The sequence below is a fragment of the Emydura macquarii genome, unplaced genomic scaffold, assembly GCF_026122565.2.
Source record: "Emydura macquarii macquarii isolate MOO-44397 ecotype Brisbane River unplaced genomic scaffold, CSIRO-AGI_Emac_v2 contig_2676, whole genome shotgun sequence".
NCBI lineage: Eukaryota > Metazoa > Chordata > Testudines > Chelidae > Emydura > Emydura macquarii.
Window position 1 is genome coordinate 16791782 of NW_027132813.1, and position 26326 is coordinate 16818107.

General features: G+C 39.3%; 1 long non-coding RNA gene across 1 annotated transcript; it reads right to left on the reverse strand.

Moving 5' to 3' along the window:
- Positions 1–395: 395 nt before the first annotated feature.
- Positions 396–25734, reverse strand: LOC137164217 (uncharacterized). The gene is made up of 3 exons (XR_010922971.1): positions 25606–25734; positions 18605–18656; positions 396–545 (listed from the first exon to the last, which is right to left on the reverse strand). It is a non-coding gene; the product is annotated as an uncharacterized lncRNA (long non-coding RNA).
- Between the last annotated feature and the right edge of the window lie 592 nt (positions 25735–26326).

Below are 26326 nucleotides of genomic sequence, written 5' to 3' on the forward strand. Positions count from 1 at the left end.
CGGGGCCCTTTACGATTGTAAAAATTATATTTGTGGCCCTTAAGCCAAAAAGGTTGGGAACCACTGTACTATCATATTCTCCTCCAGGGACAATTTTAGAGCCAGTAAATATTTTTCTCTGCTTTCAAGAGCTGGAGAGATATGTCATTTTCGACCTGGTGCTTTCTCAACTACAGCCAATGCAGGGGAGAGGATGTACACAAGTTTTTCTTCTCCCTCAATGTGGAATGTAAAGAAATAGTTTGATTTCAGAATGGTTGATGATTTGATACTGACCTTCATGCTTCACCACTTTCAGTAATCCATTGTTCTGCTCTAAGAGTTGCATCTTTTCTCCCCACCAACAACTCTGCTGATGCTGCTCTTGACTTTTTGTGAAAACCAGATGCAGGAGCCTAGAACAGATAGAATAGCAGACAGGGTTAGTCACCATCACAGGAACAAACAGATGGGGCATGGAAAAGAGTTCAACAAATCTCTAATGAACCCATGTTTCTAATTCATGAAGATCTACTGAATTTCAACCAACTCTTTAGCAAGGCATCCTGCAAAACAGCATAAAAGAGATGAATAACTTTGAGTATAGCTTTTATAGTAAAATGCAAAACTTTGAGAAAAAAATTAAATAGATAAGTAAAAGAAAATAAGTAGAAAACACAATGCACTCCAATCTATTTCAACCAGAAGCCATTGACTACAATAGTAGAGTAACTCAAAATGAATTAAATTAATAATTCTACCACATATAGGTGTGCCAAAAGGGCAGGGAAGAATAAGTGGCAGAAAAATGATTGTCTTTAATGCTTAAACAAATTGTGGAAAGGGAAAATTAAGTAACATATTAGGCCAGATTCCTTTTTCATATACACTGGTGCAAAACTAGAATAGTTCCATTGATTTCAGTGAAGTTATTCTGGATCCATATTGGTGTAATTGATATCAGAAACTGGGCCACAGCGTGCAGTCAATATAATTTTATTTAACCAACAAATTGCTAACGTTTTCAAAAACTTTTGTGGATCTGCGCTCCTCAAAAAGATAGTAATGTTACATGGAGCCTTCAGAGTAAAGTCACCAGTTTGAATGTGACACAAGTCCAATAGTGATTGAAAGCTGTTACTATCTCTGATAGACAAGGAGATTGAGGCAATATCTTTTATTGCACCAAGTTCTGTTGATAAGAGAGACAAGCTTTTGAGCTTACACAGAGCTCTTCTTCAGGTCATTTATCTGATGACAATTTAGTGGGCCTACATGATACAAGCTATTGGTTTCAGTCTATTTTCTAGTAGCAGGTTGTCTAACTAGAACTAAGTTGTCTAATTAAAGCTAAGGCCTGAATGAATGGGCATGCATACTGAATAACAATCACACCATCCTGATTCCAGGGTGTTGGAACAATTTTTTATAGTGGAGGTGCTGAGAGCAATTGAACCAAACTGTATACCCTGTATATAATGGAAACCATTTCAAGCTAGGGGCTGCAGCAGCACCCCACACACACACTTCTAGTTCCAGCACCTATGTCCTGCTCCAACTATCACACACATTCTTTCCCCTCTGCTGAGGTGCTCTTCACACCAACTCCCTCCTCCTTCAGTGTCTTCACTTCAGCCTCGCTTCACCTGACTTCCATATTTCTATTCTTCCCTCCTCTTCTCCTTTCCCCTCTTCCTCTTATCCTTTCAATGTGCCCTCTCCCGTCCTTTGTTTTTCTTTAGCTAATTCCCTCCGAAATCCTCCCCTCCCACACACACACACACACACACACACTAAAAATAGAAACAAACCAATAAAAAAAATCTTTGAATTAATGTGATGTTTGAAAACTTTCACATTGTTCACTCTGCTTGTATGTTCCACGGCTTCCCCCACAAACCCTGTTCTGTCTTGTCTATTTTGACTGTAACCTCTTCAAGACAAGGAAAGTCTCTTATTCTATGTTTGTACAGTGCCTAGCACAATGGGCCCTGATCTTAGTTGGGGTAATGGGGAGAATTGTCCTGATTTTAAAAATGTGCTGCTCTTGCTCTGATAATAAATAAATAGTTCAATTTCTAGAACTTGTCAGCCATGCAATTTTATTCAGCAACATTAAATTCACTTTTAAAAGGTTTGTTTTGGTTTTGGTTTTTTTGTAGAATGAAAATGTCAAATTACAAATTATTATTATATAAATTACAAGTACAAATTATTTGATAGAAAAATATTTTCATTATTCCATCCAAGATATTGTCTTGTCCCCAGAAGAACTAAATCTATTTTTAATATGCCAACAGTAGCTTTATTATTTATACTTTGTAAAACTGATCTATAATAAGATGAACAACAATGACAATATAAGCAAAATTTGTAAACACATCATTAATCTTTAATCATAATCAATATTCTTATCAACAAGTTAAAGAAGTATGGGTTGGATGAATGGACTATAAAATGGATAGAGAACTGGCTAGATCATCAGGCTCAACAGATGATCAATGGCTCGATGGCTAGCTGGCAGCCAGTAACAAGTGGAGTGGCCCAGGGGTCGGTCCTGGGCCCGGTTTTGTTCAACATCTTCATTAATGATCTGGAGGATGGGGTAGAGTGCGCCCTCAGCAAGTTTGCAGATGACACTAAGCTAGGGGGAGTAGTAGATACCCTGGAAGGTAAGGATAGGATACAGAGTGACCTAGACAAATTGGAGAATTGGGCCAAAAGAAATCTAATGAGGTTCAACAATGACAAGTACAAAAAGGATGTGGATAAGTTGGAGAAAGTCCAGTGGAGGGCAACAAAAATAATTAGGGGGCTGGAGCACAAAACTTATGAGGCGAGGCTGAGGGAACTAGGCTTGTTTAGTCTGCAGAAGAGAAGAATGAGGGGGAATTTGATAGCAGCCTTTAACTACCTGAAAGGGGGTTCCAGGGAGGATGGAGTTAGGCCGTTCTCAATGGTAGTAGATGACAGAACAAGGAGCAATGGTCTCAAGTTGCAGTGGGGGAGACCTAGGTTGGGTATTAGGAAGAAGTTTTTCACTAGGAGGGTGGTGAAGCACTGGAATGGGTTACCTAGAGAGGTGGTAGAATCTCCATCTTTAGAGGTTTTTAAGGTGCGGCTTGACAAAGCCCTGGCTGGGATGATTTAGCTGAGGTTAGTCCTGCTTTGAGCAGTGGGTTGGACTAGATGACCTCCTGAGGTGCCTTCCAACCTTCATCTTCTATGATTCTTTCTGTTAACTGAAAATTAGTAATGGGATTACCTTGAAAGATTTGGAAAAGCAAGCTGAAATAAGAGTTGCTATAGAAGACTGCGGCTATAAATTTATTTTAATCATTTAACACATAAAATTACCTTCAAAATGCTACAGATAGTCATTACCCACACAGACTTAAGCTTCAGATGTCATGAGTCCATTGGCATCAGGAAAGAACATGTATGCTTGGGCTTCCATATCTAGAAGCTCACGAAGAGTCCATGAAACTGAGAAGATTACTGTTGTTGTCTAACAGTATGAAGATAATGAGAAAATAGCATTGTAAGAAGTACACTAATTTCTTAAGAAGAGTGACTGAAAAAAACTGATAGATTGTGGACACATACTTTGGGGTTGCACAGTCAGAACTAGTCTAAACTTTTCATTCAATCCTTTTTTTTTTTTTTTTCCCCAATGAAAAATGGCTTTTATTGTCAAAATGGAAAATTCAGTGGGAGATGTGTGTTTGGGGGGGAGGGTCATTGAAAACCACCAAATAAAAGTATTTTAGGTTTTGCAACCCCAAAAAAGTTCAGCCAAAAAACCTGATTTTTGTGTTGTTTTCTTTGCTAATTAAAAACTGAAAAATCTCAACCAAAAACTGAACTGAATTTTTTTTTTTTAGTTTTTTATTTTTTGATGAAAACCTGAAACTTCTGAAGAATAACTGCCAAAAATAAAGACTTTAACTAAAGTTTTTTTAGGAACACAAAGCATTTCCTGACCAGATCTTGTGATCGTATTTGGGATAAGTGATAGGGAGGATGGCCATAATTTTACCTGCAATCTCCAGCAGTGTAGTACTAAGACTGTTATGTAGAGGTAGATCAGTACTGACACCAGTATGGAAGTGTGCACTTGCTGAATTAGCAAGACCACTTCCTGTAGCACTTCTGTGTTCCTTGCAAGTCTTCCATTTAAATACTGACCAGCTTGATCCTATTTATCTTACAAAAATCTGACAAGATCACAGTCTAGGTTGCTGTTTCTTCCTGACCCAGTTTGTACATAACTGTTGTTTCTTAACAAGCTGTGGAGTGTTTTACATTTTGTTGTGTCTGTCCATGCTGTGTTATATGCATAAAGATCAGCAGTGAGGAAGAAGGTCTATAGAGACAAGGAAAATCAAAGGGAGTGGAGAGTGTTATACAAGATAATTTATTCTGAGAAAGGCATGTTAAATCTAGCAGTTGCCTTTTATCAGTCGTTTGATCTTGCTGACAGTGTAAAACATTGCTTGTAGTTCTCCTTTTCTGTGTTGGATCATAGTTCCTTTGTCTGTTACAATAAGACAGGGAAAGAGGCTATGGAGGCAAAATGACTTTCCAACCCCTCAAGTTAGAAAATCATTGCTCTAGACCATTATCTAATGCTTACACTAAGTCATAGATGCATCAACACAAATCTGGATAATCATATTTTAATTTCTGGTCCTTATCCTATCTGCCTTCAAAAAGAGATCCAAGGACTAACTTTCTTTTTAAAGGTGCTAATATAAATCATTATACCTTTATTTTTACCCATGCACTCTGATTAAATATGCCATCCGACTTCTACAGCAAATCCTCCAACTTTCATAAAATGTGCCAATGGCAAAATAAATGAAACACTCTAATGAGACAGCGTTCATCACTCAAGACCATTGAAGTAATAATTTATTGGCTTTGAGTGAATAATTTCAGCAAGGGATAGTGTGGTCATGGCAACATTCTGGAGCCCAGATGCCTCTTGCACACACTTTGCACCTATGGTTTATGGAAGATTTATCAGTAAATCTTTGCTGAAACTCCCTTAAGTGAGAAGATACAAGTCAGACTCCCTGTTGTAACACATTGCTAATAATTTATATGCTAGATTCTAATATATTTAAATAAATATACTAAACAAACAAATTATCTTAAAATGTTCATAGTCAGGCCCTAGTAGGTAAACCAGGAACAGATTTAATTTCACAATGCATTAGATAATGCAAAATCAGACTGAAATTTACCTCATTTGCAATTTGTGTGCTATCTTTGAAAGATGAAACCTGTTACCATAGAGATACCTCTGCTCACAGACTTCTGGCCCATATCTGCCATTTATAAATGCCAAGCACAATATAATATGTGATGCAGAAGAGTAAATTCAGATTTACAACTCATTGTTTATTTTACGCAAAATGCTTTTTCATCCCCAATGTAAGAATTGCTGTATTTTCTCTTTAATAGAATAATTACATTTTACTTTCACATGGCCACATATTTTGGTTGAAATGAGATGTTCCAATAGCCAGTACAGAAGCAGATCCAGTACTATATAATGGCATAAACATTGGTACTGATGTACTATGGAATTTCTGGGGCAGAGATTATACTTGCTGATGCCAGTGCTGAAATGTGTGTTACATTGAAATTCAAGGGTAAAAGTGTCAGCATAAAGAGTCAAGAAGAGATGACTTATGGAAGGTGGTCGGAAATAACTAATTTTCTTATAAAGAGAACATCTGAGCATCAGCATATCTTTTTATGCTTTTTCACAAACCTGATATTTCATTTTTCATTTTAGAGGGACAAACTATCAGTAAGCTCTATGATTTTGCTGTCACATGCTTTCAAAGAAGCATTCCAGAAATATGCCTTAAAACAGCAGAATGTGGGCTTTTTTTAAAAAGTTGCTGTATTTTATCTATTTATATTTATTTAGATTTATTTTAAGTGTCCCTTAAATCCAAAGGTCTGACATGTTCAAAATATATTAAAACCTATAATTCATACAAATTGAACTAGTAATCAAAAGTGAAAAACTACCAAATCCATTCCTCCTCACAACTCCAGAACTTAGATTCTTCCATCAGAAAAGAACTGGAGAACAGATAAGCTTTGCGGTGTGACTTGAATGTCCTTATATGCAGTCGCTGGTGGACCAAAGGTCAGAGGATGTGGGGAAGGAAGTACATTCAAAAGGCAAGGATCTTTCACCAAGAATTCCTTCCCTCACATCCCTTCCATTTAAATGAGGCAGCTAGTAACTCATGCATCTCAGAAGATTGAAAATGCTGCAGTATCATGCAGAGGACCCATACATGATATAGCAACATCTTAAACATCATCTGGAAATCAGTTGGTAGCCAATACAAAGCACTGGTGTATTGTGCCCACTATGGAAAAATTCCATTTAATAGTTTGGAAACCAAATTCTACATTAGCTGCAATTTTCAAACATAAAGGAATAGCCTCTTGGAGACCATATTGCAATGATATAACCTTGAGGTGACAAAGGAATGGATAATGGTGGGAAGGCCTACATAAAAAAGAGAAAGACAATCTTCTTGCCAAATGATAGAAAACATTTTTGTCAATCACCGTGACTTGCACATGTAGAAACAGTTTAGCCACTACCCCACACTTCTTCTCAAACAGCTTTTTTATACAAAAATGCAATCCCCCCTTAACCTACTTATAGTGGCCTTTTGATATATTGAATATTTATTTTCCTTGTATTCATCTACCAGGAAAAGCATGATGTTTTGGCATCAGTAAACAGAGATATTAATGATTCATCAGTAGTGAAAGAGAGCACCAATCAATAAAAATTTTAACAGGCATACACTATCCTGTGTTAGGTTGTCAGCAATTTTACTAACATATACATGCTTCTGGTTTAATGATTTAGAAAACGACGATTTGATGACAAGGTATATTGTATATATTTTCTTCTCTAGCTGATTTATCAATGGCTAGAAAACAAATTATTGCAGTGTCATGCAAGCCACGATGTGGACTGTGGAAAATAAGAGCTAGTATCATGAACTGCATGCTGACAAATAGGCCATTTGCTCAATCTAACAAGACCTGGTCACAGTTTGACTCTTTTACCATCATGTTGTTAAATAAGTCAAGCATATTTCCTTTTGACAAACAGGCCTGCCAAGACAAGCTAGATTCTCAAATTGCCAAGAGAAATTCATGAAAGATATTTTTGTGTCTAGCTTATATAGGCTAGCTCTTGCAACCCCTTACTGAAGTGAGTAATTCTTTTTCACACAAATAAGAGATTGCAGAATCCAAATCTGTATTATTGTGCAAACAAATGTAATTAATAATTAGAATGGGGCACGGGAGTGTGTTGTTTTGCTTTTGGAATTGCTTTTCCAATTTTTAAATAAGAAATTACTGGATACAGTTTCAATCCATAAAATTAGTGATACTAAAATTACCTACAACAGCATCTAAGGAAAGTTAGAACACACTTTACAGAGCATGAACCTGACTAAGAAAACAAACCAATATAGGCTATTATTGGTAAATTAATATGAACGTCTCACATAAACTGATACCTCACACTTTCAACTACTAAAGGTGCAGATTAATGGGACCCAAAACATGCCTTGTTGTGTTTTATTATTTTGTTTTGTTTTCCATCTCTTCAAGTCTATAGAATATGTATTTTAATGAGACGACAGCACAGTTGTACATCTTAAAAATAATTCAGTTTAAAAAACAATGTAGTTTCCACCATTCCATTATGAAAAGGAATATATAAGGGGACAGGTGGTGGGAGGTTTTGTTTGTTTGTTTTCAATTCTCTCTCTACTATCATGAAAACATTTACTCCTCTTGAATTAACAGGGAGGCAGGTTTTCCTACTGATTGTTTTGAGAGAGATATGGAAGTGGCATATGAAAAAAGTAATTTATAGGATGATAAACTATAAGAAGGGCTCCCTTCAGCAAGCTGAACGAGAAAAAATTAGGTGTGGAACTGTGGACAGGATGAGATTAATTCTTTAGAAGAATAAACCAGATACGGCCCAGTCTTTCATTCTTTTCATACTCGTGAATCACACTGACAACAAAGAAAACAGGGTTGGGTCTGTATTGGTTGCTAGTTTCCAAAGCCTTTTGGGCTCCACCTTGTGAGGTGAGAGGGCTTATTGGAGGTGTTAAGCCTCTTGTAGGGCTCTTTATAACCAGTGTGAGCATCTGGGGTGAAATCTTGGCTTCATTGAAATCACTGACTTCATTTCATCCTTGAAATTTTTACATTCTACCAGAAAAACTGGTGGGTTGATTTCAGCTTGTTGCCATGCAAATGTGTTTGGAGACAAGAAAGTGTAAGAACACAGCAGTGTGCAGGGCAAGAGGAAGGACAGGATTAATCCTAATCTACTGCAAAATGTATGGGAATAACCACATGAGTTGCAGATGAAGGAAAGCACAGATCAGAGAAAATGAGTGTGATGAGAAGAGAAAGAAGACATGGCTAACCAGAAACTTGAAGGCACAAATGCAGCTACCAACAGAAGCATGGCAGAGCTACAATAGCTGTGAGCAATGTATTCCTTGGGAATGCAAAAGCAACTAGCACGCTGCAGCATGATGGGCCACAAAGTTATTCTATTCCACCCCATGCTGGCAGGACTACTCTTGGGAAGGATGCATCTATTGGGGTATCAAGGTATAAACTGCTGCTCATGCTGCATGGGCTTTTTGGCCTTTACTTGAGAATGCAAATCTCCTCAGTGTTGGCTAAGAGGGAAAGAGCCTCACATGAGGGAAAGAAAAGTGTATATATGAGTGTGTGTCTCTCTCTTTTTCTCCCCCAGAACTTGAAAAAAGATTTGATTCAGAGGGCTAAGGGCCCAGATCTCCCCTTGCTTTTACCAGTTTTTCCACTAATGTAATTACAGTGTCTTTAGCAGTGTTATTCCTGATTTATGCCAATGAGAGAGAGAAATCAGGTCCCTAATATTTATTTATTTTTCTATTTTATTTTTTCTATTCCTATATTTGTGATACATTCATATTTCAATCTAAATAAAAAATATAGCCCTAACTAGTACAGCATATGCAAATAAGCACAGGCCACATCCTCAACTCCCACTAGGACAACAGGAATTTAGAGTTCTCAGCACCCTGCAGGATCAGACCCCATGGTAAATCATCTTATGTCAAGGCTCGTGCTATTATACCTAGATTTCTGATGTGGTTTAAAACAGTAATACTCTTAATAGAATATAAGAAGCAATATCTAACTCGTGTTCTGTTTTGTGAGACTGAGGTTTACTAACTATTGATATTGGTTGTTTCTTATTGCTAATGTTCTGCTGCTATAAATGATCAAATAAAATTCACGTGGCTATAATTTATTGCTGTCCATTGTTATTCGGCAAAATACTACAATCAGACACTCACTAAATACGTATATGTTAAATTATGTAGTCATACAACAGAAACCAGTTTCCTTGCCTAATGAAAGGTTTCTAGTTTATGTCCTGGACATGCCACAGTGCTCATCATTTTTATAAAGGCTGAGCATAAATCACGTCTCTTATGCTGCCATCTCATTGCCCCAGCTTTTTGTTTACACAGTCTTTCAGGTATAGTTCTTTCTAAGGATGCTAAAATAAAAATGATAGGAAGAACATTATATGAAAGGTTTAGATGAAACTTGATGCTAAATGCCTGTATTATTGCTTTTCAAAGTGACCTTTTGAGCAGATGTTTCTCATGCTTAGGCTATGTTCAGACTGACTGGCAAAAATCACTGCCGCCAGATTGATCTTTCTTGATCGACTGAGCAGTCAGTGAGAGCTGCTCAATGGATCAGGAAGTAAGTCCACCCCCTCAAGTAGCTCAGCGCAGTGAGAACAGTGCGCAGAAGGGAAGCAGAGCAGTCGACATCAGTTACGCAAACCACTCTGCGTAGTTTGCATAACTCCCGTTGACTGCCGCCGAATCACGTGGTAAGTGTGAACCAGCCCAAAGTCTCAGCATTGTAGTGATTTGGGAGATGTGGGCCAAGATCTGTTTGGCTATCTGATTTATTCAATTGTAGGGAAAGAAAAGAGTTTATCGGTCAAGAAAAATTTTAGACTTATTTTTTTGTTCAGATCATTCAAAACCAGTTTTGCCTGGTGGCCTAAGTGAAGTACTGAGTATGGTAGCCTCTAATTCCTAGTGGACAAGTGTCCACAACTCAGAAAAACCCATCAAAATCATTGGCATTTTACTTGCAGTGTCAGAGAAGCCAGATATGGAATTGGCTTGAAAACTGAGTTATTCTCTCATTTTTAGAGATGGTCAAACCAGAACAGGCACATTGGCACAATAAAACTATGATCAGGAGTTTTGTACATCTGTTGTCTATGCTACTTCCACTCTTGCTCTGTAGATAAATCAAAGATTTAGTTGTAAAAGACTGTCAGCCTGGAAAACAAAATTTGAAAACAGAAAAAAAAAGGGCAGGAAATTAAAACAAAGAATTGGGCCAAATTAACTATGACAAAAATATTCTAAATTTTACTTAAAAACCAATTTTCATGAAACAAAGTCAAATTTTAATTTTTATATTCCAGACTAGAATAATAAAATACATGAAATTAAGTTATTTAGCACTGTGCTATAACCTGCTTGTCTTAGACATGTAGCCCCATTCACTTCATAAGGGAGTACCTATGAAGACTATGTGCATGAGCAATATTTGGCCCATTTTATTCTTATGTTTTCTAATCTGGTATGTTTACTCAAGTGACTAGTGTTTCTGGTATCCAATCAGGAGTTCTAGCCTTTTGTATCTCAGTTATGAGAATTCAAATAAAGACTTGAACACAAGAACCATCTGGAACCAGCCAAATCCTGGTTCACCGAGGCTAATGGGAAAACTCCTATTGACTTCAGTGTAACCCAGCATATGCTGATTCAAAGCAGTAACCCTGTTTTATTAGTAAACATATGTCTTTCCATCCAGATAGGCAGTTACAGTGCTTCCTCTAAAAGGCATGCATACAGTATAAACATGCCAATATATATTACTGTAAAATGTGTGTGTGAAGTTGTAGTTATAAGCAACAAGTGTAGCTTAAAACCACAAGAGACTTTTTATTTTTATTTTAAAGAGAACTAGCACCTGGATGAGGATTAAAATCTGTTTATAGAGCAGGCATTTATTTTATTTCACTACATATTCAAGCATTCTCTGGAATGCAGCTCTTTATAAAAATGTCACCTCACAAGCACTTTAAGATGAGAGGGTTGTGGAGTAAAGCTAAGAGGTTTGTTCACCTGGAGCAGAAACAGCATAGTACTCCAATATAAAAAAGAAACATACTTTGGAGAACAAAGTTTGATAAAAGCATCAGAGCACTCAATAATTAATTTTCAGCAAGAAGAGGCCATTACTGCAACAAGAGTAGCTGCAAAAATGAAAAATAAAAGCCTGGAAACTGTTTAAAAAAAAAAAAAAAAATTCTGAATGCATCTTATGAGTAGGAGGAAAAAAAAAACAACCGAGAGGTTTATTCTGATGAAAAGTCAGATTACGGCCTGATCCAATCCTTATTGAAGCCCATTGACTTCAATGTGCTTTGGATTGGGCCCTTAATTTTCTAATAGTAATCTGCCTGCTAACCAGGACTATGTCTGTTACTAAAAGATGTGCTGGAAGGTTTGCTTAGCCCTCATTGGCTGCCATTTTTTTTAAGTTAGCATCACTCTGCCTGGTTTTTGACTAAAGTTCTCCAGTTGCTGTCATTGTTGGTTACTTTTTGATAAATCCTCTCCCATCCCCAGGTATTAAAAGTCTGCCTCAGCTTTCCCTTTGCAGGAATTGCCATTGCTTCAAAATACATCATGGAAATGTGGGGTAAACAATGAATTCATAATCAGTACAACTAGAAAGAACATTCTGCAAATTACTTTTGTTTTATTAATACTGTTATGTGTTTGTTTTGTTATGGTTCCCAACAGCGTATATCCATTATTTATTTCCAACTACATTTAGAATTTCCGACAAGAGGGAATAGAAATTTCTCTCTTGAATCTACTAGATGCTTTTTAGTCTGGGTGATCATTCGTAACAAAAAAATTTTATGCAAGATGTTGATGGTACCTGCTGGGAGGTTTTTGTACAAGATGTATTTGTTCTATTACCAGCATTATAATAAATACATGCAACAGTTTCATATAGAAAAAAGTGATTTAAATCAACAGACCAAATAATATCTCTTTGAAAAAAAAATTTTAAGCCGAATGTCACAAAATTCAGAAATTTCTCCTCCCTGAGCCTTTCTTTCTTTTTTTTTTTTTTTTTAAATCAGTGTTCTTGCCTGGTAAGTTAGTTTAAGAAAGGATCAAATAAAGCTTGACTAAGAGTGGAAGCAAATAGAATATGCAAAATTATAACTAATTTAGAACAAAGCTGAGCACTTCATTTAACAATTTAAAGTGAGTTGCATGCATAACATGTTTTTACCACACTTTCTTTCTCAGAAATTAAATTGGTTAGACAAGCTGCTTTGTACAGATGTGGTTCATCAGGTCCAGCATGACATCTTTCAGTCGCATGGAAACTATTTACAAGATCCCAGCTGGCTTAATTAGTGTCAAGGCATGATGTCTGCTGCTGTCCTATCTAACTTTTGACTGACTAACCATGTCCTCCCTACTTCCCAGGTCACCTGCCTGGCGATGCACTATGACTTCCCTGTTCCAGTGTCTTATGTCCTCTCCTACTGCCCTGTCCTTACAGCTACTGTACACAGTGAATTAAGAAATTTCTTCCAAAAATGCATAATTTCTTTCCTTCCCTGCAGCTCGAGAGAGTGGACTCCTGCAACAACTGTCACTACCACATTGAGACTAACAGGCATTAACTTGTGTTGAGGGAAGACGAGGGCTACACAGAGTCAGGGAGACCTTCAGAGGCATTGTGCCTGAGAGGGCATAAACAATGCATCTCAGAGCAACCTGGCATGAAAAGGAAATATAGCTGCTGTCATCTCTGCTGGCCAGGAAAAGGGACTGGGTTATAGCCATGCCTTCCCCCCACCCCTATTTCTGTCCTATGGGATACTAAAATGGAGGAAAAGGATTGCCATTACGCCTACCCACTGCAAAGAGGTGCAAGAGAGTAGAAGGCTCCACGTGCCCTCCTGCAAACAAGATATATATCTGTGCACCTCACAATTTTTAATTGACTTATTTTCCCAACACCCCTGTGAGGTAGGGTAGGATTATCCCCATTTTACAGATGGGGAACAGAGGCATAAAGAAACTAAGTGACTTAACCAACAACATGTACAAAATCTGTGCTGGACAAGGATCATGAATCCAAGTCCCAGACTCATATCTTACTTTCTAGGCCATCATCTCTGGCATGTTTGGTCAAGGACCAGGCACAATCTGACCCCAGATCTTTTATGGTATGTCTATACTGCAATTAAAGATCCCCAGCTAGCCTGTCAGCTGACTCAAGCTTGCAGGACCATTTAATTGTTGTGTAGACTTTCAGGTTCATGCTGGAACCCATGCTCTATCGAAAGTCGATGATGCTTGAGCTCCTAAATCCAATGGGCACTTTTGAAAATCTCCTGCCTGGAAAGGCAAACCTTTTGTTTTATAGTCTGCAAAATATCCGGTTTCATTATTTTGTCTGAATCCCAAGATGTCAAGAAAGATTACAGAAGGATATTTTCCATTCTGTAATATACACATTTTGTTCCTGTCTTTAAATCCTCTATCCCAATAAAGAGAAGCTTGATAGTACATCCTATAAACTTGTTCATATTCTTTTCTTTATGTCCTTCATCAAATTTACTAATGAAAGTAAAGTTATTCTCTGGAATGTATAACACCACAAAATTCTACGTCCCGGTATTTCCCAATCCTCATTTTTACAGAACTCTAGTCTGGAGGCATAGGATGAAGCTTACCTGACAGCTAATGCGGACTAGATTAAAAGCTACAGTATTACTTGGCAAACATCCTAAAACTTAATAAATAAAGTATGCAGTACTGTACCTGCAAAATTATACGTGACAAGTAGAAAGTAGAGATCATTGGCTGGTTAAGCAATGGAAAAGACAGACAGTATATAAGAAATACAGCAAGAAAAAAGTTTGTTTCTAGCTAAAAAACCCAGAAAAACTGCAAATTTGAGGTAAAACCTGTAAACAATAGATAGGAGTTCTGCCAGCTCACAGGTCTTCTGCCTCGCAAGTTACTATTCTTATAAAGTTTCCTTCATTCCTCTCAGCCTTCTTTTGTAATTTACCTGGGTCTCCCCTGTGACACCTGTGTAAGAGTTAACTCCTTGCTTGCTGGAAATGAAGTTTGGGCTCCTGCCCCATCACAAGCTTGTATTTGAACAACCTTGCCCAAATTGTCTAAAATGTCAAGTTGAGAAAGATGCACTGAATATTGGAGATTTAATTTAAAATCACGATGCATTGGGACAATTTCTGCTCTCAGTTACTCCAGTGTAAATCCAAAATAACTCCAATGAACTCAGTGGAGTTTTTCCAGCTTTACACAAGTATAACAGAGAGCAGAATTTGACTCAATATTGCTGTGCACAAAGAGCAAAATATACTTCCTGTTTATAATGATTTATTTTAGATTAGGTAAACAACAAGAAATTAAACATCAATATATAAGGCCTGGTATGTTAGTCTCCTTAGCAGCAGCAGCTCTGATAACAAAATGGACCTGGTCTCTGCACACAGGCAGAGTTCTTAGAAATTTTAAAGCTGTAGTACACAATAAACAAAGGCATAACATTTTCAAGATGCATACACCAGAAATAACGTTTACCCACTTTTACAGAATTCATGTTAAAAGCAGCAACATAGGCATAACATGATTAATTCTGGCACACATTTTTATAGATCGGGAATTCTACCACTTTTTATTTATTCTCTCTCTCTCTCTCACATACACACACACACAGTTAAAGAAATTTTTTAAATCATCATAAATAAATAAATAGCTAAGGATTACATAATCTGATAGTGTTAATTGCAGTAATGTAAAAATAAATAAAGGGAGTTATGTAGTCCCTCTTGGCTCTTTAGGAGTTTGTGCTCTTTGTTAGGTTATTCAATAATGAAACATTTCTTTAGGAAACACCTGGCCTAATCCTGAACACATATATTTGTCCACATACATGATTTATACACATGGGTATTCCCCATGAGTTCAACAGTGTTGCTAATGTGTGTAAAGTTAAGTAAATGTCTAGGTGTTCACAGGATTGAGGCTTAAATTTGCAACTAAGGAGACCCTTTAAAAATGTGGCCCTGTTTTTATTGTGCTTGAATTTTTTTGGCAGTTAGTTTATTCCTATTTCAGTTGGCACAGTTAAAAAAAGAATACCAATGTGCACCTATGGTCTTGTGATGATACACTAATGGCAAAAATTCATTATAAGAGGGAAAGCAGCTATGGATGTCTTATGAAGTAAGTGATAAGAAGTAAAGAGGGTTTGACTCAGAAAAGTAGGGTGCAGTCAGTGGTCTGTGATCAATGACTGGTGACAGCTGATCAAAATTTTAAAGAAATCATTTTAACAAGAAAAGCCTTGGGCATGTGTTGTGGTGGGTGCAGTAATGAGAAATTCAGAGAGCACATTTCATTCCGGTATGTTTCAAATACATGTTTTTATTTTCATCAAAATGTACTTGGTTATGTATCACAACAATCTATATGGCTTATTTCCCTTGTGGATATTTGGCTAATCGGTGTATTGTTAATGATTTTTAAGTACTTAACTGAAAGCACCATTATTTTCCCCTTAGTTAAGTAAGAGATAGATCCCATAACTACTCAGAGCATAATGCTTAGTTATGATAAAATAATAAAATCTTTTACTATCTTGTGTGTGTGTGGTTGGGGGAGGATTATTAAACAATGAACCTGGGAAATTATTATTTGTCCCTTGGTAATAATGGGGGCAAATGCAAGTGTGAAATGAGTGGTAACAAACACAGAACACAATAAATATAAGAATAATCCTGGTATTTCAAAATTGGTCATGGATTTTTTATGCCCAAAAGGGGGTTAAGATTTAAATAGTGGGTAAAATTTTCAGTCACACTCTCATCCTGGTCCATCAAGAACACCCACATAAAGGTTTTCAGCTCCCAGCTGCCACCTCTCTTGGGCAAAGACCTGCATCTGTCTCACTCCTGACCTGTGTTTTCCAGTTTCCACAGCATCTTGCCCAAGCTATGATATTTCCAACAAGCCAGACTGCCTAAAAGGCCGGTGTCTACATTTTGCTTTCTCCCCAGAGGCTATGCCCAATATATTGCCTGCAATTATAAGTTACCACACAGCTCTTTATAACCATGCACATTTATTCTTAAGGTGAAAGCAGTACAGAGAAAACACTAAAAACAAAAAAAGAATGTATGCACATGCCAAAAAGCTTACCAGAGGTGACCCCAACTCCAACCTCAGGCTCTGTTAGCTGTCAGTCCTTCAAATCCCAGAACTAGATTTTCCCCATGGTTACAAGTTCATAACTGTTTTCGAGTCACAACCAGAACCCAGACTGGGCGGAGCAGTGGTTTTTTTATATGGGTTGGGCCTTTAATCTTGGTCTTCAGTAACAGCTAATCAACAGACAAAAACTTCTCTTCAGGACATAGTTTCAACAGGCTGGGATTTTCCATACCCAGAATTGGGTAATATGCATTAATCTCTCCCTAGGAAATCCACTTAACGCTTATTCTCCCAAAAATCCATACTTGTCTGGCACATTTTCAATATACTTTTTTGGTGATTACATCGGTCACATCTCCCCCACTAGAGAGGTTACATACAATCCTGCTGACAATAATAAATAAACTTAATATATTAGGGTTTTTCAAGGATATTGCAGGAAACTGTCCTATCTGTCACACACACCTAAGTGATTTAGGATTTTATGTCCCACTGACTTTCAATTTGCTTATTTATTTTTGAAAATGTTACCCAGTATCTCTAACAGCAGTGCGCCCAATAAAAAACTAACTCAGAGCTAGCAGCACTACCTCCTGACTCCCATTAAACAACTTGCTGCAGCTCTATAGGTGGCCATCTCCCAGCCAAGTCCATAGAAGGGATGTATAACATAGCTGAACAGCACGAATGGTAGTGCTATTAAGCCACTGGAATATGTCCTAAATATTCATGACCTGGACATGCATCTGCCTTGGGCTGCAGTAGCAGACACTTAAGTGCTGAACACCTTTCCCGGTTTAGTAGTGAAGGCAAAGTCAAACATGGAGCTGCCCAGATTAGCTTCTTCCCACATGGCCTACTTAGTGCAGAGGAGGTGGCTTCTGAGCCATTGGATCCTCAGCCCTTTTAAATACCAAACACAGGGAAGAGTGAAGGAGAAAAAAGACATTTGTCTTTGCTTGCCTCTTCTAGGAGGGCAGAACAAAGATGAACTGACTCTCCTTCCCGGTAGCCAGTAGGGAGGAAGAATGAATGACTGGCTTTCATGGAGGAGATGAAAAAGAGCAAACCTGGTGTTGCAACCCTAAGCTCCAAAGATAGCTCAAGGAAAGAGACATTCACAGTGTTACATATTCTCCTCAGAGGGATCAGGGCTCAAAGACAGCACTGGTACTTCTACCCTCATTTTATGGAAGGATTAAGAACAATAAGAATGATCAGATAGGCCTGGGAGCAGAGGGGAAGAGAGAGAGCCAAATTCTAGCGATATTCAGATTTGGGATGACCATCATGCAAATATTAGGATCTAATTCCTTCCCTACTATACCCTCAGTAATACAAATATGTTCAAACTTACATAATGGCCTAACAGGCACATATGTTTTGCATACGAGATCGCAGTCCAAGATGAATCACACAACTGCAGCTCTTACTCTGATTTAGGTATTTGGGATGTCATTGGTTTCCAGGAAAATATGGGAACTTGACTACAGCAGGTCTTGGCAGGTAACTGAATAGAATGGACACGACCCTGTAGGACTGAGCCCAGACTGTTTTTTAAATATTATAAATTGATATGTAATTTTTAAGTCTGTACATCTATATGGTGGTATTAATTCAGAATCTTAAACAGATTAAAAATATTTTTCAGTTCACATTTAACAAGGCTGCCTTCCTGCTTAACACATTAAAGAGAGTTAAACACCCACATACATTAGAAATTAATTTAGAGGGAAGTCTTTATTTTACTTAAATAGAAACTTATTAAGTGTCTTCATTACTGGCTATGTATGTGCAAGTTATCTGTTTTCCATGGAAGTGAAATCAAAGATGGTTTGCTATTTTTTCCAATTGATTTGCCCAAACTATGGGACCTTTTTCAATTTCCAAGAATTTTCAGAGTCTCTTGTCCATTGACAGAGAGAGAGAGAAGGGGGAAAGGAGGGCAGGGAGAATTATTTTAAACCCCTGCAATCAAATTAATCTATAACAATTACAGTAGCTGTCTCTGTCTGCACCTCCCTTTAATTGTAGCTGTGGTAGTCTTAATTGCAGTATAAACAAAGAGCTAGAAACAGATTATTTTAGAAGCATACATAATGTTCTTGGGTATTTGAGCAGGTTGATGATAGATCAAGAATTGCTTGGTAGAGGATACCAACCTTCAATAACAGTGGAATCAGCATAAAGGTCTTCTGGTGCACAACAGAATGCCTGTAGGTCATGAAGATTAATAATTCTTTTAGAAGGGCAGCTATTTCATAGAAATATATAAATATAAAATGCCTCTTTCTGTTTCTTCTATAGCTATTGAAAATCAGCAGAGACATAAATCAAATAGTGTAGTTTACGTCACAGAACATGTGAAGTTTGCCATTCACACCCATTACGTTAAAGAGACACCATCAACTTGTAAATCACATTTATGCATGAAAAGAGGCTGCCTATTATTGCTATATCTAATGCCTACAGTCTTGGTCCTGCAAACACTTATGCACATGCTTAACCTTACACACTGCAAGTAGTCCCTCTGGTTTCAGTAGGACTATCCAGGGGCCAGACTTTCAAATGCTGAGCACCTAAAATTCAAGCTAGATTTCCAAAAGTTCCCAGCACCCCATTAGATATCTAAATAAAGGCCAGATTTTTCCAAACTGCTTAGCAGCAACATGCTGAATTCTTTTTTTAAAATTGGCTTCTTATTTTGGTGCCTAAATAGGAGCTGAGCGCTTGAGAATCTGGCCACAATTGTGGCTCCTGAGTTCTTCTGAAAGTTCTGGCCATAGTACATAAACTTCAGCACATATGTCAGTCTTCACAGGATCAGGGCATAAGACAGTGAAGCCTAAGAAAGGTTAGTGAAAAAAGCTCAACATTTTTTTCAGTTTGTTTTCATTTGTTCACTGTATATAGCACTTTGTGTACAGTCAGTGTCCATATGAGCTGACAGCCAGTTGCACTTCCTGTCTCTTGTACTAACACAATGACGACATGTCTCTCATGCACTGTTTTGGCAGGAATCCTTTGCATGCTCTTCCCCAGCACTGCAAGAGAGCATTCTTAGCTTGCACGACAACAGAGCTCCTTCTGTTTCTAAGATCACAGCCAAGAGGCTCTCTCTTTTCCTCAGCAGCTCTTCATAGAACTAGGGAGCAACAAGAGCCAGGAGGAGGTGATCAGAGGAACCCACTCCCTCTTTTCCCTAACCTCTGCCAAGAAGCAACAGGAGCGTAGGACCTCAGAGAAACCCATACTTCCATTTCCTAGTCTCCTGCATAAAAAGGAGCACCAGAAGTTGGGGGCAGGCAAGAATCCTCATCTTCCCTCCACAGTCTTCTGAACAGAGCCAGGGAGCCTAGGGTGAGGCTTGGAGATCAATGAGAGCTTTGCAGGGAGGGAAAGAGTTGGGTCCTATGGAAAAAACAGTATGTGATCATGTAACTACGGACTGCATCATAAAGTATACACAAGAAGAGAGTCAAAATAAGGTTGCACAGGCAACCTTTCACTTAAAACATGGGACTGAGTTTTGTCTATGTTGATTTCTCTGCAAAATAGAAGTTTCAGGACACAGGGCTCCAGTTAACAGCCTGTCTGTACTAAGTACCTACACACCTAAATCCAAGCAGGATATGCCCCCTAATAAAGGTAATGGTGTTGTGTATACTTAGGATATGTCAATACTACAATAAAATACCCGCAGCTAGCCTGTGCTGGCTGACTCAGGCTCATTGGTCTTGGGTGGCAGGGCTATAAAACTGCAGTGTAGATGTTTGCATCCTGAGACCCTCTCCCCTCATGGGCTCCCACACAGAATCTCAGAAATGTAGGGCTGACAGTGACCTTGAGAAGTCATCAAGATAAGCCCTGTGTGCTCCAGCAGGGCCAAGTAAATTTATACTATCCCTGGCAGATGCTTATCTAACCTGGTTTTAAAAACCTCCAATAACAAGGGGTCCACCACCACCCATGGAAGCCAATTACTCCAGAGATTAACTACCTTTATAGTTGGAAAGTTTTTCCCTAATATTTAACCTAAATCTCCCTTACTGCAGATTAAGCCCATTACTTGTTATCCTGCCTTCAGTGGACCTGGAGAGCAATTGATCACATTTTTCTTTATAACAGCCCTTAACATATTTAAAGGCTATAACCAGGTTGCCCCTACATATGTCCAGTTTCTTTAACCTTTCCTCATAAATCAGGTTTCCTAAGCCTTTTATTATATTTGTTGCTGTCCTCTGGACTCTAATTTGCCCACACCTTTCCTAAAGTGTGGTGACCAGTTCAAGATGCAGTATTCCACCTGAGGCCTCACCACTCATAAAATACTCCTGTTAATACACCACAGAATATTAGTCTTTTTCGCAGCTGCATCACACTGACGTATATTTAATTTGTGATCCACTATAACACCAAATCCTTTTCAGCAGTACTACCACCTAGCCAATTATTCCCGCATGTTGTAACTGTGTATTTGATTTTCCCTTCCTTTAAGTGAAGTACTTTGCACATGCCTTTACTGAATCATCTTGTTGAATTCAGACCAATTCCCCAATCTTTGTCAAAGTTGTTTTGAATTCTATTCCTGTCTTCCAAAGTGCTTGCAACCCTCCCTCTCACAGCTTGGTGTCATCCACAGATTTTATAAGTATACTCTCCACTCCATTATCCATGTCATTAAAGAAATTTTGAATAGCATTGGTCCAAGGACTGATTCTCGTGGAATGCCACTAGATACTTCCCCCAGTTTCGACAATGAACCATGGACAATGACTCTGAGTACAGACTTTCAACCAGCGGTGTACCCACTTTATAGTAAATTAATCTAGATTGTATTTCCCTAGTTTGCTTGTGAGTGTGTCATGCAGGACTGTATCAAAAGCCTTACTAAAATCAAGATATATCATCTACTGTCCCCTCCCCGTATCCACTAGTAACGCTGTCAAAGAAGGAGGTTGGTAAATTGGTTTGGTATGATTTGTCCTTGACAAATTGATGCTGGCTATTCCTTACAACTCTATTATCCTCCAGCTGCTTACAAATTGATTGTTTGAAAATTTGTTCCAGTATCTTTCTAGGTATTTATGTTAGGCTGACTAATCTGTAATTCCTCACATTCTCTTTGTTCCCCTTTTAAAAATAACTATTATGTTTCCTCTTTTCTAGTCTTCTGGGATCTCACCTGTTCGCTCAAAGATAATTGCTAAAGATTCCAAGATTGCTTCAGCTAGTTCGTTGAGTACCCTAGGATGAATTTCATAAGGCCCTGTTGACTGGAATACATCTAGCTTATCTAAATATTCTTTAATCTGTTCTTTCCCTCTTTTGGCTTGTGTTCCTTCCCCTTCTTCCACTGGCTGGAAGTTGAAGCTAGACAAATCAGACTGGAAATAAGATATCAATTTTTAACTGAGAGAATAACTGATCCTTGAAACAATTTATGAAGGGTCATAGTGGATTCTTCATCACAATTTTTAAATCAAGATTGGATGTTTTTCTAAAAGATATGTTCTGAGAATTAGTTTGGGGAAATTCTAGGTCTGTGTTGTACAGGAGGTTCCTTCTGCTGTTGGCATCTATGAAATAATGAGATAAACTCAAAACACTACCCCATGACAAGGAAAAACTAGGGGCATCTTAGCGGTGATATAATGAAGGAAAAGATTTGCCTCCCAATGACACAAAAGAAAGGGAAGAATTCTAATGAGAACGGTGGAGCTCAGAGAAGCGACATGACAAAACAGGTCAAAATAACAGTAAGCAAAAGAATTAGCTTTTCATTTAATGAATATTGAGCTTTTTCAGGTGCTTGGAACACAGTGGCACAAGAAGGAAAAAAAGCAAAACTGATAAACCATAAAAGTCAAAATTGGAACAACAGCAGGGTCCCTAACTGAAAACTTGTCAAGTTTAAAAAAAAAAAAAAAAAAAAAAAGAAAACACAGTTGGAGACTAAACCCTGTTATAACTGAGTCTATGAAGTTACATCAAGAATGAATTTGGCCCACTTTCCTTTGTTCCTGTTCAAAGATTGAACTCTGACTGCTTGAAAAACTAGAATTGGAATTGACACTTTTTTTTACCAGATGGTTAATAAAACAAGATGAGGTGGTGATCACAAGACAAGATGATGGGAGACAGTCAAAGTGAAAAAGAAGTATAGGAATAAAGCAGTGTACAAGCCATACCATATACATGCTTAGTGCTTGATCCAAAATTCTTCACTCATCCAAAATCCCCAATGACTTTAGTGGGAGTTTTGGTGCAATACAGGATCAGAGTTAAGAAGGACTGAATAATACAAGAAAAATTCTACATACTGATTAAGATTTTTTTTTTTTTTAAATCTAACAGCGCATTAAGATTACATCTACACTTGTGCCTGTACAGGTTTACATGTGTGTTGTGCCATAATCCCCCTATGCACACAGCAAGAATGCTAGCTTGCATGAGAGGTATGGGTATGTAGACGCCTCTTCTGTGGCATGACACAATAACCATTCTACAATACAGTGTAGTGAAGGGGCCACATGGACTGGGGAGAAAGGGAAGGAGGGGGCAGGTTTGGAAAAGGCCTGTGTGGGGAAAAATACTTTTTATGACTGAAAAGTTCCAGAGGGGTAGCCGTGTTAGTCTGTATACAGCTAAAACAACGAGAGTCCTGTAGCACTTTAAAGACTAACATTTAATTTCTGCAAGCATAAGCTTTCATGGGCTGTAACCCACTTCGTCAGATAGGAGGTTTTATGATTGGGTCTTTGGTGCGCAGACAGGTGCTCATCCATGTGTGGTCAGAGTACACCATCCTTTATGTCTTTTCCCAGAGTGGCAGGAATATACACTTCTACCAGGAGACTTCATGGAGGCTCAGGGAGGCTGGTATTCACTGGACACTATCCCAGTGCTGAGAGGGCTTGAAGTACCTGAGTTTCCTGTACTGGAGGGTGAAGGACTCAAACAATTGCTCCAGGAGGGAACCTCACACTTGCCCGTTCTACGATGAGCTGGACCAGATGCTCTGTAGGAGTATGGAGTCCAAAGTGACTCATGACCCATTCCTCAACCTCATCATATGATGGGATGCCAACAAGGGGCAGGGCAAGGAGGCAGTGGAGACTCCTGAGGAAATCCTGGGAGATCTAGAGGAAGAGGATCATGCAATTCTGCACTGTTATCTGGTGGACCCAGTTGAAGAAGCTCCCCCTGTGGAGCCTGAAAAATACCCAGAGCTGCTGCAGAAACCAGAACCTGAGCCTAGTACATTTTACAATGGACCCCTCCCCCCGAAATACCCCCTCTGGGTCCAGTGCCACATGCCTTGGCCCAGCCCCCACTCCACCCCAACATGGTCCTGGAGCAACACACAGCTGTAAATCAATGGTTTTATTGAAATCCCATGAACCACTATAACACACTTAACAGAAGCTACAACAAAGATTGTTAGAGAGCAGTTACTGTGTCCCTGTATCTGTGCATTTCTTGGCCAGAAGTTTGGCAGGGATAATCCCTGGGCCACATGAACTGGGGAGAAAGGGAAGGAGGGAGCAGGTTTGGAAAAGGCTGTGTGGGGAAAGAATAGTTTTATGACATTTATGGTTTTTCAAAGACCCATCTCCGCCACCCCATCTTTCCTTCCACTTATGAACAGGAGCCATGCAGAAGGTGGGGGTGCTTTTGCTGGCTTGGGTGTGGGCCTTAGGTTTGGGAAGGTTGTCTGCCTTTAGTTGTCTAAGGAACATGAGAGTGGTCCATTCTCCCAGTGATGATTTCAGATGTTTCGTACCATTCCCAGTCCTTGGTATCTTGCCTTTCCCTGCACTAAGCCACACTGCAGAAGCCTGGAGAAGTGAGGTGGGTGAAGGATCTGCACCAGTGGTTACACAAACATGGCATGTCCCTTAGCAGTGGAGAGGCATTTGACTTGTAATGTTAATCAGAAAGTTCAAGGAAGAAAACAGTTGGGGTATTACTTGGTTTCCCCATTCCATTCAATGCTGTTTGCTGGACACAGGGACCAGACTTTCTGGTGATGGAGGAGGAGCTAGGGGTGGTTCCCTGCTCCTCTACCATGGGAATTCCATCTTCTAGCTTAGAATACAGTCAATTTCCTCTCCAATTGCCTCTGAGGCCTGTAAGCATAATTCAGCACATTTTTGGTGTAGCAGAAATTCAAACTGATTCTTCAGGTTTAACAGCAGGGCACATCTGCTTGGTCCACCTTGATAGCTCACCGAACACTTCTACACAGCAACATATAGATTATTAGCAGAAACACTTCTTGGCACAGGTGGCTGGATCTCCGCCACAGTACTGGAAAAATACCTCTCTTTTCCATTCTAGTATCTTCAAAACTGCTACATTCTCCAAATGATGGCCAGCCCTCAAGAACAGATAGGTAACTGGTAATGTATCTTTTGAAAGGAACTGAACCCCACCCAACCCTTTCATGCACTGGAAACATTACAACACTTTAATAACAGTACTACAGGTCTGTAACAGGGTAGGGCTCATTCACCTCTGGTGAGCACCCCCTGGCCCAGTGCACGTGCCTGCACTCTCTCTCTCTCTGGTTGCAGTAAATCTTCAGTGACTCATCCCTCTGGTGGAGTCACACAGTCTGTAGTGCAACACAAGCAGAACAAACCCCTTCTGGGGTATATAGTTTAACAGGGGCCTATCCAAGTACCCCACAGTTGGAACATCTCTTGCCATAGCCCTCCCCAAGTTCAGTCCTTTAAACAGTCCCACAGTCTTTAAACAATCCCAGCCTGGTATGGGGCCATACCCGCAAGGCTTGCTCCCTGGAGCCAATGCCTGCATTGTCTGTGGGCCTTTCTGGTCCCAGCTCTCCAACTGGGTCACTAAACAGTTCAGGTCCCCATCCTGGAATGTATCAAAGTCCAATGTCACTGACCTTCTTCAGGGTATTTAATCCCTGAGGAGGGGAGCCAAATTGGCCCCAGGAGCAGGGACTGAAGACCCCTCACTAGGATTAGGTCACACCACTTGTGGCCAGTGGGGGATCCCCAGGTCCCAGCCCAGGGACCCTACAAATAACAGCCCCCTGCTGCTGCACTCCCTTTAAGTTCACTGCCACTGCTACCATTCCCTGAGTCACTTCCCCGCAGCCCCTTCACCTTCACGAATGCTTCACCCTTACCTCAGGGCATTCAGCTACCAAGTCCCAGCAGCTCCCTCTTGCTCCCCTGGTTCCTGCCAATAACTGCTCTGTCCATGCTGCTACAGTTCCATCAGCCAAAAACACCATCCTTACTCCTCCACCTCACAGCAGCAACTGACTACTGCTTTGTACTGCAGCTCCTTTTGTATGGGCCTGCTGGGCCCTGACTGTCTGCTTCCTGTGCAGACTCTCTAGGCCACTTGGAGGACTCAGCTCCACTGCTCCTTTTTAGGATGGTGTGGTATGACCCTGGGGCCTCCAGCAGGAAGCTTTGGGTCTGGTACATCCCATCACAAGGTTGCTTAGCATTATTCCCTTCAGTTCCTTCCTTGTGGGCTGCAAAAGTTGTCTCAGAAGGAAGGAGATTGTAACAGCAGGATTCCTGAGATGCTGAAAAGTATCAATATTGTGACCTTTAGCAGCACAGTTATGTTATGTGCAGGGATTTCTTAAGTTCCTTCAAATGAGAAATGAAATATAAAGCTAGCTTTGTCTTTGACTTGTTGGGACATTCTGAGGCCAACAGGGAAACAATTCCACCAGGAGGGCAGGAGGAGCAACCCAGAGACAGCAGAGGCAGATTGAGAAAGACTCTGGAGAGATTGTTCATTGGCATTGACAGAAGGAGTCAGCAGCAGTTCAAGTTCCTTAGGGCACTGGAGGATCGGGCTCTTAGGCAAAATGAGGCACTGATGAACCG